At 35.5% G+C, this 17,597-nt stretch overlaps 1 protein-coding gene across 6 annotated transcripts in view; it reads right to left on the bottom strand.

Moving 5' to 3' along the window:
* FAM184A (family with sequence similarity 184 member A) overlaps positions 1-17,597 on the bottom strand; it is a 137,224-nt gene that overhangs the window by 80,011 nt on the left and 39,616 nt on the right. The window contains exon 2 of one of the 6 annotated variants that reach the window (XM_069076957.1): positions 13,253-13,395. The exons of the other annotated variants lie outside the window; for them this stretch is intronic. The gene's annotated coding sequence lies outside the window, so the exon portion shown is untranslated. The remainder of the gene's footprint in view (positions 1-13,252; positions 13,396-17,597) is intronic. 6 annotated transcript variants of the gene reach the window in all.

The raw sequence follows: 17,597 nt of genomic DNA, 5'->3' as shown, positions 1-17,597 counted from the left end.
AATAAGATTTTAAGGGGGTGGCTAGGTGGCACAGTGAATAGAGCACTGGCCCTGGAGTCAGGAGGATCTGAGTTCAAATCCAGCCTCAGACACTTGACACACTTACTAGCCATGTGACCTTGGGCAAGTCACTTAACCCCAATTGCCCTACCCTATCCCCCTCCAAAAAAGCCAAAACAAAACAGAATAAGATTTTAAGAAATAAAAGCATCTACATATCATTTAGTAACTTTAGGACAGGTACTGAGAAGCTCCCTTATTTCCTCTACCCCAAACTAGATTATCCCCCATACTGCCTTCCTTTCTCAAAATCTCTAACAAAGAGATGGTCATCCTTATCATCAAAGATAGGTCCTTAAGCTGTGCCCTTGATCTCATCTCATTTCCTCTGGGAGCCTGCCCCAATCATCCTTTTCTCTCTCCTCTTTACTTCTTTCTTAGCTATTGGCTCTTTTTCCATTTTGTTCAACTATTCAACAAGTGGACCTGTTGATGTATGAGGTTTCTCCTTGGGCTCTGAAGGAATCTAGGAGGAGAGAAATTCTCCATCAATTTTAAGGGCATTCAAATTCTTAGGAAGAATTTTCTGAAGTTGCTATTTCTACTTCCTGAGCTCCCATTTTTTTTTTTACCCTTCACAATTTGAGCCTGTATCTCTACCAATATACTAAAACTACTTTCAAAAGTTAGCAGCAAATGATCTCTTAATCACCGCCTTTATCTTCCTTGACGTTTCTTTAAAATTTGATGGCTCTGATTACCACATCTCTTCTACACACCTCCCTTGGAAATCTTTTCAGTTTTTTCCTGGTTTTTCTACTCCTATCTAACTGATCATTGGTCTCCTTTAACATCCATCCCCCTTATCTTCACTTACCCCTCCTTTTCAGATCTTTATTACCTCTTACCTAGACTATTAAATCAGTTTTCTAATTACTACTCTTGCTTCTAGGCTCTGCTGTCCAATTTATTCTGCACGCAACTGCCAAAATCATCTTTCTAAGATACAAGTAGGCCATAGTCTTGAAAAGTTTCAGTGGCTCCCTATTGTCTTTAGGATAAAATATAAACTCTTCAGTCTGGCATTCTGACCCCTGACAATATGGTTCCAATCTCACCAGCTTTTGATCCCCCACTTTGTATACTTTATATTTTAATCAAATTGGACTATGAGCTGCCCCTTGAATTAGACATCTATGCTATCCTTCATCTCTGTGCATTCACACAAGTAACCTCTCGTGCCTTTACAACAGGTATAGTTAAGTAGGAAAATGTCATTTCCCAGGACACCTATGCTTAGAGCACAAACATTCATTGGAGAAGAACAAGGACTTCATTAACTGTAATGTGATTTCTATCTGGAGTAAACCAAAGGACCCAGGGGATTACCTAATTAAATAGAGGCTAAAGGTAACCATTATAAAGATGGAATTTGAAGTTATGTACTAGAGCCCACGTGAATCAAAACTGCTGACTAGGCCTTGCATATTAAACATCATTACCAGCATTCCTTAAATTGTGACAAACAGTATCTGAAAACTGCATACTCTGTCCACACACCTCTTTGTATATTGTTTTCTTGCACTTAGTAAGAGCTTGTAATCCAGACTACCTGATCTTTTATTTTACTTCTTCATTTTATGTCATAAATTCTAGTTTTAGAAATTGCCTATAATCAGACCTCCTAGGCTAAAAGGGAAAAACTGTCAATTCAACAGCTCTCCCTGTAAATGCTTGTAATAAAAACAAACAATGTCTCTGACTGACATTATGCAAAACAGAGAGTGAAGTTTATTTCTTCCACATCACCTACATCTGTCAGAATCATAATATTCCTTTGAGGCTAAGGTTAAGTACTATCTACCTCTGTAAAGCCTTTCCTGATCCCTCAATTATTAGTATTCTCATCCTGTCAAACTTTCCTATATTTATCTGTGTACATAGCCTAGTACAATTCTCTTCATTAAGAAGATGATCAATAAACATTTTAAATGGTAATTTTATTTACTACTTCATAACTTTCCTCAGTTACTAATTAATGTAATCCTGGTTTTCATCCAGACTTTCTTTCATTCTATTTTGAATTTTTTAGTTTATAACCAACAGCTTCCTTGAAGTATATTCCAGCTCTGGCTCTGCCCAGTTTAGAGTAAAAAGCCCCTGTAGGCATTTTCCCAAGCTTCCAGAAGCTTCCATCAAACCTACAAATAGTCCATGCACTTGCCTCTCTGCAGGTTAGAGCTAAAGAAATAGGTAGCTACAGTTGAACTTCCTAGAATTCTGGAAGGTTCCTTCCTTTCCTTCTACTCTCCTCTACCTCAATTGTGAAGCTGAATAAGGGGGAAAAAGGTAGCATAGGAAAGCAATCACAATACTGCAAGAATCTCTATTCCTTAATCTCTACCCATAATCACTAGTTTTTCTTGCAGCTAAATTTCTAATCTGTCTTTTGTTGTTGTTTTTGTTGAAAATTTCTCTATACACTCTTTCTTTTTAATCAATGGAACTAAAAAATACTTCAACAACAAATTGTGGCTCCAATAAAAAGTGCTATAGATTGCTTTCTATAACTCACTGCTCTTTGAGTTTCCAATGTACCATTTTAAGTTTTTAGAGCACAACTTTAAAAAACACAAAAACCTCTCTCAATTTCTATACCACTTCATTTTACAAACAGTATGTGGCACTTATCATATACTATTGTATATTACAGTTATTAGTCTGTGCATCCCTTCCCCCCACTCCCACTAGATTGTAAGCTAACTTGGTACACTATGGATCACCCAAAACACAACACATACATATAGCAAACACTTAATAAATACATACTTGTTAAGTGAATGAATTAGTAACAAGTTTTTTTATATATACGAAGTAGTCATACCACAAGTAGAAAACCTCCCAATAACACTTGTGGAGACAATAAAGAAATTTATGGATTTTACAGAGGAGTTGCAAAAAATACACACACACACATTTGAACATTAAAAGACAACAAGATAAGCAATTATTTCTGACTTTGGAATTCCTGACATACTAAACATCTTAAGGAATTTGGGGTTCATTATGTAATGGCAACAATTCAGAAGGTAATACTTTTGGATATATGAGTGAGTTTATGTGTGTGTGTGTGTGTGTATATGTATATACACAGATATACACACAAATACACATTTATGTATATATATATGCGCGCACACACACCCCTTCATGTATATACATACACTATTTCAAGATATTTTTAACTTTACATATCCAATCAGTTGCTAATCTTGCCTTGTCTACTGCCTCTTATTTGTCTGACTAATACTCAGTCTCTTATAACTCTTCTACTCACACAAGCATCACATCACACTAGGTCAGACCCTCATCATTTTTCACTTGAACTGTAACAGACTCCTAACTGATTGCCCTGGCTCAAGTCTCTCTCCTCTCCACAGTTGCCAGAGTGATTTTCCTAAGCATAGGTCTGACTCTGATACCTTTTCAGACTCCAGGCTCTATATTACTTCTGGCAAAATTGCTCTGTCTAGCATTTTAAGCCCTATACAATCCAGCTCCTTTTTAGCTTTATTTTACATTCACTACACATTTTTCAGTACAGCCGTACTGGCTCCTGGCTCTTTCTTGTACATCTCCTATCTCCATGACTTTGGATGGGCTCCCTTCCCCCATTCCTGGAATGCACTCTCTTCTTGCCTCTGTTTCCTAGAATCCTTAGTTTTTAAAGCTCAGCTAAAGTGCCTTAATGCATGAAATCTTTTCCAATCCCCTTAGATACTAGTCCCAGCCCCCTCCAAAAAACAAAACAAAACCCTACCCTGCATTTCTTTCTTTCTTTCTTTCTTTCCCATATTTAGGGAGATAGTATTTACACATATGGAAAGTATACACACACGTATTTATATATGTAAATGTAGTCACCTTACTTGCACTCCTAGAAGGCACTTAATAAATGCTTAAAAAATTTTTTTAAATTATCTCAAGTATATTACTTTTATATGGATTCCTAGATAAAATGGAATACTGCTGACACTATTAACCATGAAAAACTAGAAAATCAGTTATTAAAGAAGTACTAAAAAGATTATAAGGAATTTTCTCTTCTAAGTAGATCCTACAGTATGGAATCTGAAAAGCATATTGTGAGACACTAGTTTATAACATCCAAAATATCATGATTTTGTCTTCCATTTGAATTCTCACCAAAATTATTAGACAGATTCAGAGAACCCTAAGACCTGTATGAACTGATGCAGACTGAAGTACGCAAAACCAGAATAATTTATACTGTAACACTATAAAAATGAACAACTTGGAAAGACTTTAAAAACTCTGATCAATTCAACAACCACTCATGATTCCAGAGTACAAATGAAGAATATTACTCACCTCCTGGCAAAAACAGGTGATAGGCTCAAGAATACAGAATAAAGTTCTGGACATGACTGGATATTTATTATAAGGATTTTGTTTTTCTTATTTCTTTTTTCAGCAAGGGGAGGGAAGAGAATAAGTTCAGAGAGAGGGAAAATAAATGATTATTTGAAAAAAAGAGAAAATAATAGTTACATTAAAAATGTATACATGTACTCTGAGCGTGTGATATGCCAATAAAGTACCACCAAAGCTTCCTTCTCAGAAACAGTGAGTATATGACCTTTATTCTTACCAGTTTTGATTCTAAAGAAATAACACTGGCTTAGTTTTATGGCCTACAGAACTGTTACCCAATTTATGACAGATGGCACTGTCAGATTAGTCCTTAGGGTAGATTCTTAATGAATACTAAAATGTTATGAGAATGTTATGGAAATGGCTCTAAATAATGCCAACAACCTGAATAGGTTACTCACAGGTTATCTAATGTTATACCTTGAACTTTATCACTACTATTTTTTTACCTGAAAATTAAGAACACAGCAAATGTGCTGCTCTTAATTATGAGGATGTGCTAAAGGTCATATATTTTAAGGTGTTTTTCTATAACAGATGATGAGTTTGTATTAATCCAGCTCTATTCTCTTATCTGTTCCCTTGTGATCAACAACATACATTTATGAAACATTTGGCTTGGGCTAGATGTACAATCTGTAGCCAGGGAAAGAAGGTGAGTTAAATGGCCTACATAGACCCTGAACAGAGGACCTTGGCCTCATTACCACAGTACTCTTAAGCAACTGAGCTGAATAGCAAGAATACTGAAGAAAAGAGAAATGATACATTTTAGTATAAAAAAACGTTACTTAGTCCTATAAATCTTCAAAAAATATACATGCACACACACACACACACACACACAACAAAATTAAATCCTAAAATGTAAAAGAACTATATAATTTGCAATGCTGGTATTAGGAAGTAAAATTACAACCCATGTTACAGGCTAACCATACATCAGACTATGACTATATGTAGAGCATTAAATCATACAATCCTAAAATTGGAAGGCATCTTAGAAGTTATTTAATCTAACCTCTTATTCATTATTTTATTTCAGTACATAATTATACTTTTAGCATAACTGAATCCATGCAATAATCCATGTGTTTATAATAGGATTCTACTATATTTATTTTAGAATTAGATCAAGGACTATAAAACTTTTTAGATGCAATGAACACTCAGTTTTCAGAGGAAGAAATCAAAACTATCAACAGCCACATGGGAAAAAAAAAGTTCTAAATCACTAATAGTTAGATAAATGCAAATTAAAACAACTATGAGGAATCACTTCATACCCAGCATATTGGCAGAAAGGGAAAATGATAAATGCTGGAGGGGTTGTGGGAAAACAGATATTCTTCAGTGGAATTTTCTATCTCCCTTTCTATTTGGGCAACTTTACTTTTTTTAAAGAATTTTTTTCTTCAGTGAGTTTTTAGAACATCTTTTTCCATTTTTGGTGCTTTGTTTGCCAAGCTGTTGACTTCTGTCATAATTTTCTTGCATCACTCTCATTTCTTTTCGAATTCTTCTTCTACCTCTCTTATCTGATTTTTAAAATCCTTTTTGAGCTCTTCCAGGAATTTTTTTTTGCACATGAGACTAATTCTCTTCTGAGGGGGCGCCCCCCCCCCCCCCCCCCCCTTACATTGTTGTCTTCTTCTGAGCTGTGCTTTTTTTTTTTTTTTTTTTTCCTTTTTTTTTTTTTCTCTTTTTTTTTTTTTTTTTAAATTCTTTTTTTGCTCTTCCCGGAATTTTTTTTTGCCCATGGGACTTATTTTTTTTGGGGGGGGGGCCCCCCCCCCCCCCGGGCATTTTGACATTGTTGTCTTCTTCTGAGCTGTGCTTTGATATTCCCTGTCATCACAGTTAACTTTCTACTGCAGGTTCTTTATTTATAATGATGTTTGCTCATTTTCCAGCCTATTTTGTGATTTTTGGAGTTGAGCTTTGCTCTTAGAATAGAGAGGGCACTGTTCCAAGCTTCTTGTGCTGGGCAGCTTGCTGCACGCCCCAGGCCACAGGGTCTTGCCATTGACCTCTGTTGGGGCTCTGGAGTCTCCTGCTAGCTTGCTGGGGCACAGCCTACTGCCTGGACACGACCTGCAGTACACTTACCTTTCACCAAGTTAAAAAGACCTTTCCTGCCAACCTACTAAGTTGCCTTGGGCTAGAAAATAGTTTTACCCCATCTTTTTGTTGGTTCTGCTGCTCCAGAATTAGTTCTGAGGTGTTATTTTACAGTTGTTGGCAGGTGAATTTGGGAGAGTTAAGGTGAGTTCCTGCCTTATTTTGCCCTCTTGGCTCCACCCCTCCAGCATAATGAACAAATTTAAATGACTCACGATTAAGCATTCTATCCAGTTCCAGATATAGAGCTGGTGGACTCAGTGTGCAAACTGGGCACATTTTCTTTTTTTTTTCTTTTTTGGACAGGACTAATGTCAGAACTTTTTTGCTTCACTATATATTCCTTATGGATTGTATTTTTCTTGCTTTCTTAAATAGGTATAGGAGGGGTAAGTGGAAGGAGAGAAATTAGAACTGAAAATAAAAACATGTTTTTTAAAAAAATAAAAGGAGATAAGAATGAACTTGAGACAAATGCCCTCAATTTCTCAGTGAAGTTTGACTTGATATACTCAGTTAGAAGGAATGGGGTGGTACAAGATGCTTGAGGAGAGAAGAGGTTTAGGGCATCCAATGGGCGAGAGAGAATCAATTAGGTCAGAGTAAAATAACAGTCTTGCTTCAGTGAGAGCACAATTGAGATTAGATAATATAAATGTGTTGTAGCACTAGTCACCACAGTTGGGTAATTTCCTCTATCTCCATCTATTAGCATTTGAGTAGAAGTAGAGGAGGCAGGTGGTTGGGATTTGGCAAGACATGAGTAGTCAGAGGACAAGGGGGCAAGGAATTCTGACGTACAGAACAATGCAGTGCCCAACTGCTTAAGAACAGGGTCCAGATTGTGAAGGGGGAAGGTGATAATCTTCTTATCAAATCTAAAGGCTTCTTCTCAGACATTTTTCTAGAACTCTGCTATAATAAGCTTCTAGCACTACCAGTCTTCCATGCCCCTCCTATCCTCCACTGTAATGGTTCTTTCATTTACACCTGGTTTCTATGAGATTATTGCTCCATTTTACCTCTCACTACACAATTTTATTTTTTAGGGTCATTCCATCATACTCAACACCAAGCCTTCTGTCTATATAAGAACTTTCAAACTATCCTAGTAATTTTAACATTCTTAAGAGTTACAGATGTTTCCACAAATACAAGTAAATATTGACTTTATTAAATCCCTTTTAATTGCTCTTTTATGTTTACCTTATGTTTCTCCTGATTCTTGTAGGTCAAATTTTCTCTTAAAATTCTGGTCTTTCCCTCAGAAATACCTGAAAGTCCTTTAATTAATTAAATATCAATTTCTTTAGTTGCAGGATTACCTTTAGCTTTGCTGGGTAAGTTATTCTTGGTTACAGACCAAACTCCTTTGTGACCTAGAAAATCACATTCCTTCCCTGACCCTCTGCTTATTTTTCTCCCTATTGTCCTATTATAGACATTAGCTTTTCCGTTTTTCTCTACATTTACTTTCTTAGAAGTTTTATCTACTCTTAGTTCCAGATACTGTTGCTAAATCTCTATCTCTTGTCCTAACCTCTCTATAGCTCCATATATCAGACTGTCAACAGGATTTCATTTGAATGAAGAGATAACTTCAAAAGCAATATAACCAAAATTATTATAACTGTGAAATCTGCAAAAACATTTTGCATGCGTTATCCCACTGAAAACTCAACCACCTTATTAAGAATTACTGGTGCAAAGAGATCCACCGTGCCCTATGGGAAAGTCAGAGGGTGTATGGGAGAAGACATGGGAGAGAGCAGATTGGAGGAGGGGATATCCACTGGAATTGCTATTTTGAAGTGTTGAGTAGGGGGAAAAACAGGGAGAAAATTTGTAACTCAAAACCTGGAGGAAACGAATGATGTAAACTAGAAGTTAATAAAGCATCTGATAAAATAAATAAATAGGGAAAAAAAAGATTTACGGGTAATATCATCCCCTCTCCAGCTAGTAACCAAATCTTGTTACTTCTTCCAAAATATCTCTTACACATAAAAAAAGGGGGAAAACCTATTTGTACAAAAAATATTTACAGCAGCTCTTTTTGTAGTAGGCTAAGAATTGGAAATCAAGAGGATGCATATCAATTAGGGAATGGCTAAACAAGCTGTGGTATATAACTGTGATTGAATAATATTGTGTTTTTCTCTACAAAGTGAAGCAAACTTAATGAGGAAAATGTTGCATACAGTAACAGCAATACTGTACAATGAACTATGAATGACTTCGCTATTCTCAGTAACACAATAACCCAAGACAATCCCAAAGGACTCATGATGAAGCATGCTAGAGAAAGAACTGATACCATCTAAATATAGACTGAAGCAATCTATTTTTTACTTTCTTTTTATTTGAATCTTTTTGTACAAAATGACTAATATGGAAATGTTTTACGTGATTGCACATGTATAAACTATATTGGATTGGTTTCCATCTCAGGGAGAAAGGGATAGATTTTGGAACTCAAAACTTAAAAAAAAAGTTTTAAAACTATTTTAATATGTAGCTGGGAAAAAAAACAAAAAATGTCTCTTACATCTTTTCCTCTCTCTTTATTCCCACTGACACCATACTAAATCTAGTTTCCACTTCACACTTGTATTATACTTATCATAATTGCATGGATATGATTTGTTTAATGTTATGGGTTCCTAAGAACTAAAACTGAATATTACTCAGGGGGTAATGAAGAAACACATAGGGAATATGGGCAGCTAAAAACAAGCAGGTGAACAAAAACCAAAAACAAAATAAGGAACTATAAAAAAGAATTAAAGTAAAGACATCACCAAAGAAATGTACAATCAAAAAAGAAAATAGCCTGGTCATGAGGCAAGCATAAGAAATAATCAGTGAGGGGCGGCCAGGTAGCACACTGAGTAAGAGCACTGTATCCAGTGTCGGGATGACCTGGGGATCGAATCCTGGCCTCAGACACTTAGCACACACCCGGAAACACCTGGCCATGTAACCTTGAGCAAGTTACTTAATCCCAATTGCTTAGGGGCGGCCAGGTGGCTCGAGTAAGAGCACCAGCTCCAGTGTTGAGATGACCTGGGGATCAAATCTGGGCTCAGATACTTAGCACCACACCCAGAAATAACTGGCCGTGTAACCTTAAGCAAGTTACTTAACCCCAAGTGCTTATAAAAAAAAAAAAAAGAAATAATCAGTGAATAACCTGGGTCCTCTACTGGTATCCTCATGAAGTAAAAGGAAAGCAAAGACTTTTTAAGCACAATGGGTAGATGCTCTTACACAAACTTACAAGTAGACAAGGATAAGAACTGCACTTGATAGGCAGGCTTAAGAGGTTGTAACATCAACAAATCATTAATCATTTGAATATCTCCATATTTTACACATTACTGAAATTTTTCATTTTTTAATCTTATCTTTAGGAGGTCTTGGAATCCAGTGTATATTTACCACACAAAAATAACTGGGTATTACAATGTTATCTTAATTTATATTTAAAAGCACAGTAGGGAGAACAGAAGTTTTTTTTTGAAAGTTTGAAAAAATATACAAGAACTGAGTTTGGCACCTTTTTTTTCTTATTCATTAATACAGGTACTCAACACTATAAATTTACTTCCAAAAACTGCTTTGGTGGTATGTCACAGATTTTGTTAATTGGAAGAAAATAACAATAACTTAAAAAAAAATTTTCTTCTGTAAACAACTTTAGAATAGATCTTAGTTTTCACATTTCTTTTTTACACATTAAAAAAAAATTTTATGGCACAGTGGTCTAAAAATAAAATCAATAAAGTTTCCTCTTTTTAATCACACAAGGTTTTGTTCAAATATTCTTGTGAAATCCCATGTGCAACTGAAAAATGTGTACTTGGATTCTTCTATTCAGATCTCTCCAAGCTACCTCTAGTTTAAATAGCACAGATCTGTGATTTATGTTACCCTTTTTGTAAACTTCTGCTATATTCTGATAAGAACACTTGAGTCCCCTAGAATTAATTCCATTCAATAAATACGTATTAAAAGACCACCATGAGTTGTGTGCTATACTAGAAAATGAAAGCACCACAAACTCTAGATAATAGGCTGTAAAAGATCTCTTGGAACTTACAGTATAATAAAGGGTTATGATACATTCAAAGACTAATATAATACAAAATAAGACACAATGATCAAAAATTGGTAATCATGTCATCTATACTTTTATCCAAGTCATTAATAAGAATATTTAACACCTTAGGGACAAGCATATATCCCAGGGTATTTCAATGGATATTTCCTTCAAAGCTTACAATGAATCATTAATAACTGCTCTTTTAGTCTGGCCATTCAATCATTTCTTAATCCATTCCAATTCAATCCATTAACCCACATCTCTATCTTTTCTAAAAGTATAAGATACTTTAATAAAATACTTTGCAAAATTGACATAAACTCTATCAATGGTATTCCCTTGGTTAATAACCCTGCAAAAGGATAATAAGTTGGTCTGGCAGGGTATGCTTTTCATGAAGCTATGATGATTCTTTACAATGTATATATAGTTCCTTTCCTAGATGTTCATTAACCATCTCTTTATTTAATGAAGTTGGGGAGGGCTGAGGAAAGGGCTGCAGGTAAGTCAAAGAAAGTTCTTATTTTTAAAGAGTTTTATTGATGTCTTTTGTTTTTACATTATGTAAATTATGTATTTATCATATGTGAAAGCTTTGATGGCTTTATATACATATATATGAAAATTGATGCAATATAAAAATAAAAGGCATCAATAAAGCTCTGCTCTCCCTCTTCCCCTAGTTTCTCTTGAAACAAAAGAGGAAAAAAAGGCAAATAAATGAATACATAGTCTGTATCTTGCAACAAAATGCAATATCTCATACTCTACATTTCTTCATCTCTTTTCCAGTGATAAGACTGGTTATTATAATTACATAGTGTTCAGCCTTATTATTTCTTCCTTTTTCACTTATATTGTTGTAGTCATTTGTAATATGGTTTTCCTGGTTATGCTTACTTCACATCAGTTCATATATGTCTTTCCATGTTTTCTGAACTCCTTATATTCATCCTTTCTTACTGCCATGTGGCAAGCTACAGACTTGGAATGACGTGGAACCTGAGTACAAATCCCAGATGAGTTACTTAGTACTTTGATTATCTTGGGTAAGTCATAACCTTTTTGGATATTATAAATTCCCTCATGTTCAAAACAAGACGGTTGGACAAGATGATCTCTAAGGTCCCTTCCAATTCCAGATCTACGATATTATGGTACCTTAGTATTTCACAATTCCACTAATTATATACCACATTTTTATCCTTCCTCAAGCCACTGGGCCCTCAATTTTATTTTTAGTTCTTTGTTATGATAAAATTGAATGACAAAATATGAATATACTGATATATATATATGTACACACACTCACACACATGTGCGCGCGCGCACACACACACACACACACACACACACACACACAGCCTGTCTGACTTTCTTGGGCTATAAACCCAGCAAAGGGATCTCTGGGGTAAAGGGTAGTTAGGTGATACAGTACATGGAGCACTGGGCTTGGAATTAGGAAGCTCTGACTTCAAAATACTTCCTCATATACTAGTTATGTGACCCTGAACAAGTCACTTCTCTCAGTCTCAGTTTCCTCATTTGTGTGACAAAGTCAGACTTCATGGGCTTTAAAGTCCCTTTCAGTTCTAAATATAATGTTATTAACAAATACATACCACAAATAAATAAATAAATGTAACAATAAATACTAATGGATAACTAACATTTTTATATAGTGTCTACTATGTGCCGGGCATTATGTTAAGTCCTTTATGTGTATTATCTAATTTTATCCTCACAACCTTAGGAAGTAAGTGCTATTATCCCCATTTCTACAGAGGAGAAAAATTAAACAGAGGTTAAGTGACTTTCCCAGGGTCACACTAGTGTCTAATCTTCCTGACTTCAGGAGTAGTATTTCATCCACTGTACCACCTTGTTCCTCTAGGGTACTATAGTACAATAGTATATCTAGTTAAGTCCCACCTCACCTTTTTTTTGCATTATTCAAATTGTTTTATGGAATGATTGGATCAATTTATAATTCCATCACCAACAGTGACTTACTGTGTTTGCCTTCTGAAAGCCCCTCCAAAACTGATCATTTCTGTCTTTTGTCATTTCAGCCAATTTGTTAGGTGTGAGAAGAAACCATACAGCTTTGATTTGCACTTCTCTAATCATTAATGATGTGAAGCAATCATAAAATTATTAAAAATCTGTAATTCTTTTGAAAACTTTGCTCATATTTTTTGACCACGTACCTGTCGGGGAAGGGCTCTTGCTCTTACATATTTGTGTTATTTCCCAATATATCTTGAATGTCAGTTCACTTTCAGAAATAATAAATATTTTAAGCAATTAATAATTTGCCTTATACTAGCTTCACTGATTTTATTGGTAAAAAAGCTTATCAATTTCATGTAATCAAAATTGTTTTTTTTTTTCTTTCATGATCACTTCTATCTATCCTTTAGTAATCATGACTTTGTAATGTGTTCTACCGTTTGGCCAGGAACCAAAATCAAGTTCCCTCTATCCTCCTGCCTTTTCGAAAATCAGGACACGTGCCTTTCTCCCAGTTTCCCAGCCGTCAGCAAGCGCGTCTTCCGGCTCTTTCAGTACCTGAGCGTGTAGTTCGTCTGGGTCAGGTGACTTGAATTCATCAGGGCAGCTAGATGCTCTCTTACTATCTCCATACTTATCTTGGTTATCAACTCCCTATTAGCCATTTTTGTTCGGTCCTTTCCCATCCAAAGATCAGTCTCCTTGACAGAGAAAACAGAAGCAAAATAAGAATTGAGCATCTCTGCCTTCTCTGTCATTTATCATTGTCACTTCCCTAAAATACATGCATGCACACACATGCACGCACGCACACCCCCCTCTTTTTATTGTTCTTCACTTCCCACTCCAATCTCAGCTCTCGAGTTTTGTCACTCCTGACACTAATTTTTACAGAGCCATGCCAGGCTTTTATATTCATGCTCTGCTACCTTCCCTTGCTTCCATCTTCTTAAAAATCTAAGTTGGTTTGTTCTTGGGGTATCCACATCAGTTACTTAAAAGAACTCCCTACTTTCCTCATCTCAGAACTGTTGCCTTTTGTCAGAATTTCATTCTTGAAAGTGTCCCATCCTTCATGGCCTGACTTCCCCGACAGAATTTTTAGTCCACATGATCCTGCGTATCCTTTCCCTTAAGTCTTATAAAATACACTCTCCAAAATGTATGGTATATGTCAGTTCATGTCCAGATCTCTGCTTCTCTGTCATTAATCATAACAGGGCATAGTAATTCTTCAAAGGTTTCTGACATTTTCAGATCAGAAATTAGTTGTTCTCTGTGAGGAAGAATCAAATTCAAAATAGAATTTCTCTTTGTTCCTCTTTAGAAGGATGAAATTATCATTAAGGCAAGTCATAAAGCTGGTAGCTGCTCTGCTTTTTGCAGAGCTATATCAGATGCCAATATAACTGAAGACCTCTATCTCTATTACATCATTCAGTAGTCTGTAGTTACTCAGGTCACAAAATCACTTCTATTTCCACTGTCCGTCACCCAAATGCATTGCATCACGGTTCCCCTCTCTTGTTCCTAGATTTCTTCCCATTTATCTTAATTAACAATGCTATCTTTTACTTTCTACCTAGTCCTGTTTCTTATGAATAAGGAATACTTCATCTAGAGCAATAATCTAATCTAATCATAAGTTCTATCCCCCCAAGGCTCAGAGACACCTAGTCAAATTGCTAGAGTTAGTAAGACCTACTTCTTTTTGAGTGTTGCTTAGTCTCTGGGAATTTGAATATAGACACCTAAGATAATGTGTTTTACTATCGGCTCCTTTCTTGGATATGTTTTCTTTTATAAACTTATGGGTGTCTCAATTTCTATTCTTCTTTCACTATAGCTATTCCCTAGAACTATATTCTTTATCTAGTATGGTGAATATATAAATCAATAATTTTCTTCCCCCCATATATATATATATATATATTTTTTTTTTAAAGCAATCGGGGTTAAGTAACTTGCTCAAGGTTACACGGCCAGTTATTTCTGGGTGTGGTGCTGAGTATCTGAGCCCGGATTTGATCCAGGTCATCCCGACACTGGAGCCAGTGCTCTTACTCGCTGAGCCACCTGGCCGCCCCTAGCCCCTTATATTTTTTAAATTTAAACCCCATTTTTTTTAGTTTTACAAAATACCAAGCAAATATATTTTTGAAAAAAAAATTTGGTTATTGTGAACCTGATATACACCAGAAACATAACAAAAAATCCCAAGACAAACAAAAATGAATATTTTCATATGCATGAAAGAGAAAGCATATGGTATATAAAACTAGAAGTCTTATATGTAGCTTTTGTTTTCTGTTTTTTAAGCATATACTAAATTCAGGATCTTCATTCTAAAAGCAGAGCTGCTTGTCGGTTCCCCTCTGAACGCTCATTTGGTTATTTTCTGAGCATGTTTTTAAATCCTTCATTGAAACCTGCTCCTTTCTTCCTTTGAGCATCACTACCACTAGGCTCTGCTCTCTCTACCAATTCTCTCCCTCTCTTATAATAAGTTAGGGTAATCATGCAAAACAGATCCACATATTAGATATGTCCAAAAATATCTCATTTGACATTCTAATCTATCATATCTCTGACAATAAGAGGAAAGCATGCTCTATCACAGGTCCTCTAGTAATGCAGCCATTAATCAATTAATGCATTAATCAGTATTCTTAAGTTTTTTGGGGTTTTTTTTTTTTGGAGGGGGGAAGGCAGGGCAATTGGGTTTAAGTGACTTGCCCAAGCTCACATGGCTGGTAAGTGTTAAGTGTCTGAGATAGGATTTGAACTCAGGTCCTCCTGACTCCAGGGTCAGTACTCTATTCACTGTGCCACCTAGCTGTCCCATTCTTAAGTTTTTGGAAGTTGTTTTTCTTAATAATATTCCAATTATTATATATATACACACATACATATGTATATATATATATATATGTACAGTTCTGTTTCTGTTCCAATTCATACAAGTTCTTTCTCTGGTTTCTCTCAGTATGTTTTTTTTGTCATTTCATATGGCACAATAATATTTCATTTTATGTATATACCATCATTTTTCTAGCCATTCTCCAAAGGATAGAAACCTACTTAATATCAAATGAATACATTTATACAAATGGGTCCTTTTCCTATATGTCTGATTTCATTTGGGCATATACTCAGTAGCTGCATATATCACTCAGCCAAAGGGTATGCATAGTCTGATGCTGTCATTCAGTTGTGTCCAACTCTTTGTGACTCTGTGGACCATACTGTCCATGGGTTTTCTTGGCCAAGATACTAGAGTGGTTTGCCATTTCTTTCTCCAATTTACAACAACAAAAATTCATACAGTTGTTTATTATATGGATTTCTTCCTTAAAGAAATTTTGTTCATAACCTTTGATCATTTATCAGTGAAGGAATGGCTTTTCTTATATAAAGTCAATTCTGATATAACTTGAGATATGTGCTCCCAAAAAGCATTGTGCTATGCAAAAATTAGGCAATAAAAACCAGGCCTTAGGGGCGGCCAGGTGGCGCAGTGAGTAAGAGAGCCAGCCCCAGAGTTGGGAGACCTGGGATCAAATCTGGGCTCAGATACTTAGCACCTATCCAGAAACACCTGGCCGTGTAACCTTGAGCAAGTTACTTAACTCCAACTGCTTAAAAAACCAAAACAAAACAGGGCTTACAGGGAAAATGGGGTTAGGGACACAATGCCCCAAAACTTCAGTGACACATAAAAAAATGATAAAAACATAATTTAAAAAATTGCACAGTTTTATACATGTCAAATGGTAAAGAGGCTGCTGCTTGGCCTGCTTCCCTCACTACACAAACAAATGAGGCAGGCTACAACTCTAAGTTAGAGGCCCTGGTGGAAGTAGAACAGGGTAATGGGGGTGGCGCACGGGACCGGCCCTTCTCTGTTCACAGCTCCTGCTATACCAGTAGATATACAATAATTATGGCACTTTACTCAGACAAAGATCTGATGCTTGCTTGTGGAAGTGAGTTATAAAAGGGTTGAAGCTTGTGAATTATTGTGAAGTGATGCAGTTGTTTACTTTGTTTCTCTTGGAAGAAATCATCAAGAAGCAAACTCAAAATTCACATTACACCTAAAATGTTCTCTAATATATCAGTCACAGTGGAACAAATTCATGCTTTCTAAAAAACATATTATAGCAGAACTGATGATATCTTGGATTAGTTCCATATATAGATATATTGGATATTAGACTTCGGAGAAACAGTAAAGATTTTTTTTCTTGTTCACTATTTTGTTTCTCTTATTTTGTCCATATTGTTTGTAAAAAAGCTTTTCAATTTTGTGTAATCAAAATTGTACATTTTACTACCATAAGATCCTCTTTATCTCTCATTTGATCAAGAAGTCTTCTGTTCACATATATCTCTTGCCTGCTCTTCTAATTTGTTTATGATGGGCCACGCATATATTTGGAATTTATTGTGATGTATACTGTGAGTGGTTGAACTAAGCCTAATTTCTATCAGAATGCTTTCTCAGTTTTCCTAGCAGTTTTTGTCAAATAGTAAGTCCTTAACCCCAGTAGTTAATAATCTTTTGATTTCTCTAATAGGGCTCCTATGTTTATCATCATGCTTCTGGACACTGTCTGGATATAAAGTGATCGATATGGTAATGAATAATTAATTTAGATAGTATTGTCATTTTTATTATAGTGGTATAGCCTAATCGTGATATGTGTGTATGTATCCATCCAATATTTAAATATCTGTAATTCTGAAAAAGTAGTTGGTATTTAAATTCATATAAGTTCTGTGTGTATCCTGGTAGGTAAATTCCTAGATATTTTATACATTCTATCTGAAAAGAACTTCTCTTTGTGTTCCTTCATGTTTGGTTTTGATGATAATACACAGGAAGGCTAATGATTTCGTG

Source organism: Petaurus breviceps, unplaced genomic scaffold (assembly GCF_028583685.1).
Source record: "Petaurus breviceps papuanus isolate PSGF00001 unplaced genomic scaffold, PetGlider_PUasm1.0 90977, whole genome shotgun sequence".
Lineage (NCBI taxonomy): Eukaryota > Metazoa > Chordata > Mammalia > Diprotodontia > Petauridae > Petaurus > Petaurus breviceps.
This window is presented reverse-complemented; position numbering and strand designations above follow the sequence as displayed.